Source organism: Podarcis liolepis, assembly GCF_965112155.1.
Source record: "Podarcis liolepis genome assembly, chromosome: 9".
NCBI classification, from domain to species: Eukaryota; Metazoa; Chordata; class Lepidosauria; order Squamata; family Lacertidae; genus Podarcis; species Podarcis liolepis.
The window spans coordinates 605,428-609,546 of record NC_139564.1 but is presented as its reverse complement, the minus strand read 5'-3'; the positions used below and the strand labels follow the sequence as shown (position 1 = coordinate 609,546).

The following is a 4,119-nucleotide window of genomic DNA, read 5'->3' as shown; positions in this document are numbered from 1 at the left end:
GGCACCGGCGTGGAAGCATTTGTCTGGTTTTGGAAAGGGAAAATGCCTCTTGCTTCTTAGTGCCACGGCCACAGTGTGTGTGTGTGTGTGTGTGTGTGTGTGTGTGTGTGTGTGCATACGGCGGTCTCACAACTTGCGCCATTGCAGCTTTGCATGGGAGGCAGGAAAACGAATGAATGGGGAGTCAGAAAGGGCAATTTTGAGACCTCACACCCTCTTCCCAGAGGCCTGTATGTGAGGCAGAGGGCAAGGCCCACCCCAGACCTGTAGGGATGGTCATGCTGGGAGCGGCTGGGGGGTTTCCTGGCTGTGCCCCATTTGGCCTCTGCATGCGCACCCCCTGGAGGAGACTCTGGAGAGTCCCATGGACTGCAAGAAGATCAAACGTATCTATTCTTAAGGAAATCAGCCCTGAGTGCTCCCTGGAAGGACAGATCCCGAAGCTGAGGCTCCAAGACTTTGGCCACCTCATGAGAAGAGAAGACTCCCTGGAAAAGACCCTGATGTTGGGAAAGATGGAGGGCCCAAGGAGAAGGGGACGACAGGGGACGAGATGGTGGGACAGTGTTCTCAAAGCCACTAACATGAGTTTGACCCAACTGCGGGAGGTAGTGGAAGACAGGAGTGCCTGGCGTGCTCTGGTCCAGGGGGTCACAAAGAGGCGGACACGACTAAACCACTAAACAACAAAACAATGCGCATCCCCAGAACCAGACCCTGGCATAAGCTGCCAGCCCACTGGAGTGCGAGCCGAGTGCAGCGCAAGTCACAGCTCAGCCTTGGGCTTCCAGGACTTTGGGCAGCTCTTCTTTTACCCTGCTGCAAAATGGGAATGCATATAACTGCCAGAGAAAAAAACAGCCCCTTCCTGTGTCTGACATTGCTTTTGGCAGATGACTGTTGCAGGAATTTATGTATAGGTTGGGGGGGGGGGGTTGCCCCTCCAGCAGATATCATGCACATGCAGCCCACTACCAAAACCAGCACAATCACTTTTGTGACTTTTGTGATTTGACAGTTTCTTCCTATCTATTCAACGGGCCTTTGCTGCACAATACCAAATGTAAGAATTCACTGATCAATGTATCTCTGTACTGGCTCACTGGGAAAACTTCAGAAATGCATTTAGACCTGTGAGCTCAGCTCCTCAGCAGCCCCTCTGCCTGAGGGATAATCCCTGGCATCCTGATACCTGAGGGCCAGACAGGTAGCCCTTCCAGAAAGAACAAAGCCAGATGGAGACAAAAGGGTGGGATGAACTTGGCTGGGAAACAGGGAAATGTAAAGATCTCTTTTGTTCCACTTGGTGGGTGTCTGGTGGAGGGCAAGGAGAACCATGGGGCAGGGTCCAGGATGCTCAGATCTCCCCTTTCATGATGTAACCATGATGTATTGGTGATGTAGTTTGGGGGGGGGTGTAACATGGGGATCAGCAGCTAATAAACGTTTGGGCTCTCTCTTGCACAGGGCTGCCATCTTGTTCCACCTGGTGGCAGGTGGGAGTCCTGTTGCAACAGTCTTCAATCAAGACCAGGCCTCCTGGCTGCTGTTTTGCTCTGGTTTTCCTGGCTGGTGTCCTTGTTTTTTGTCCAAGGGAGCCCTCAGATTTCTCCATTAACATGGCCCTTCTGCCCTGTGGCTCCTTTAAGCAACGTCGCTGCCTCTCAGGTTACAGTGGGGGGACATCTAGGCTGGTCTTGCTGCTCCGCTTCCCCAGGGGAGAGACTGGGGGAAGGAGCAGCCGTTCCAGGGACTCCCCCCCCCCCAGGTGACCTCCTCCTGTGGTCAAAGGGGACCAAGGGGACGGGACTCCTCTGACCCCAGCGCTTCCCTCCTGGCTGCACAGAAGAGCACCGAAGAGCCTCTGGGCCAAACTCCAAGGGCAGCTGGTGTGCAAGTGGAGGAATGCCAACTTTGGCAGAGTGTTGCAACAGCGTGCAGGGCTGGAAGCAGCCAGGCCAGCTATAAACAGGCTCCGATCACATTTCTCCCTGCACAGGCCTTTGGGCAGCCCCCTCCTCCTCCTATAGGACTCTTCTAGAGGCGGCCAGGCCGTTGCCCTGCTCATGGCAGCAAAGGATTCCTGCAAACCAAGGGGCCTCTCGTCTCTGCCCACATCAAGGGGCCTGGGGGGGGCAGCTGCTTGGAGGAGCCTTGGGGAAGGGGCTCCTCTCTGGGCTGTTCTGCAACTCCAGCCCAAGCCCCCCAGGGCCAGAAGAGGCGGCAGCTTGCCAAGGGAAATCAGGTGCTCCATGGAGCAACGCACTCATGACTTCAGCCCCAGCCAAGATTTCTCTCTTCCCTCTGCCACTGAGCCTGAAGGGCTTCTGGAGAAGGCAAAAAGCAGAGACCCTGCTCCCTAGAAAAATGGGGGAATGCAGACGGGCAAAGCACCCATGGGGGCCGACTCCCCTCTGCATGCCCTTTCATACAAGAGCCCTGCTGGATGAGGCCACAGAACCACAGAACTGCAGAGTTGGAAGGGACCCCAGTGGCCATCTAGTCCAGCCCCGTTCTCATAAACAAGCAGGGCTTCAGCCACTCATGCTGTCATGCGCACAAAGAACATCCTCTCTCCTCTCCTGCCGTTTCCAGCAGGCAATATTCAGAAGCGTGGCTGCCTCCTGCAGGCAGGAGTTCCACTGCTCCTTTCATCCGTCCCGACTCTTCCAGCCTTTGGCTTCCTTGGGCGGTCCAGGAGTCCCGGTCTTCTGAGAGAGGGAGAAAAACCTTCCTGCCCCCACTTTCCAAACAAGCATGCGGAGGGGAAGAGGGAAGCAGGAATGGCTGCAGGGGGAGCTGTGTTAGAATTCCTGCTCCATGATTGCAGTCATGGGATTGTTGTCCATCACATGACAGTATATGTTTTGACTCCACAGAGTGGGAAGTGACAGAGACAGGATGTTTGTGTTACTGTGTTCCGTGAAGTGGGACTATTCTCCTTTGTGGTTTTTTCACCTCTTTGCTGTCTGATGCTAGAGAGAGAGGGAGCCATGTTGCAGTGCTCCGTGTGTGTTGATATGTAAATAAAGTAGATTAGCCAAAATGCTGAGTTGCTGAGGTCTGTTATGCAAGTTGCGCAAACTCTGTGGATCCCTAAGTGTGCCGGTGTCTGTTGGCATCGGTCCCTGTGATGTTCGGGCAGAAGAAAGCTTTTGAAGCTCCCGAACGATCGACCAGGAGGGAGGGAACATGCCAGTCGTGCATGTGTCTCTGCCAGGGTCCTACTCGAGTGTAGGCTGAACCCCCACTGCTTCCTGTTCCTCTCAAACATGGCAGAGCTTCATTGACTTGAGGGGCAGCCTCACTGCATGGCTCTTAAGAGAGATGGAAGACCCCCCCATCCACCTCCTCCTCCTCCTCCTCCATCCTCAACTGCAAAGGCCTCTCTTCACCTGCCTCCCCTCCAGCAGCTGGAAAGGCAGATCATGGCAGGGGCACCCAAGGGCCATCTAGCTCAACCCCCTGCAATGCAGGAATTCCTGACAGATGGCCATCCGACGTCTGCTTAGGCTGCCACCTTCCTTCCTGATGTGTCGTCGGAATCCCCTGGCGTAAGTTTTAAGCCAGAGATTTCCAAACTTTTCACGCTGGCGACACACTTTTCAGACCAGCATCATTTTGCAACACAGTGGTACCTCTGCTTGCGAACGGGATCCGTTCCGGAGGCCCGTTTGCAACCTGAAAAGAGCGCAACCCGCTTCTGCGCACGTGTGGTGACATTTTGCGCATCTGTGCATGTGGCAAAACCCAGAAGTAACCCTTTCCGGTACTTCCAGGTCGCCGCGGGATGCAACCTGAAAACGCACAACCTGAAGCAAACGTAGCATGAGGCATGACTGTACAGTAAAGGCTACAGTCAGGTTAACCAGAGGTTAAACTAACCCATTTCCAGCCCCTGGAGAAACGTAGGGAGCATTTGCAAGACAGGCTGACCCACTGCAGCCGGCACAATAATGTGTTGCGACACAGAGTTTGGAAAGCTCTGCTTTAAACCACTGCTTCAAGTTCTACCCTCCACAGGAGCAGAAAAGCAGCTTTCTTCTGTTTGTCTCTTTTCTGTCCTCTGCAGAAAGGCTCAAAGTCATCCCCACTTCTTCCTATCTGTGTGCGCCCCCC

At 54.4% G+C, this 4,119-nt stretch overlaps 1 long non-coding RNA gene across 1 annotated transcript in view; it reads right to left on the bottom strand.

The window, feature by feature from the left end:
- LOC310686075 overlaps positions 1–4,119 on the bottom strand; it is a 46,388-nt gene that overhangs the window by 19,454 nt on the left and 22,815 nt on the right. The gene's annotated exons all lie outside the window — the stretch shown is intronic.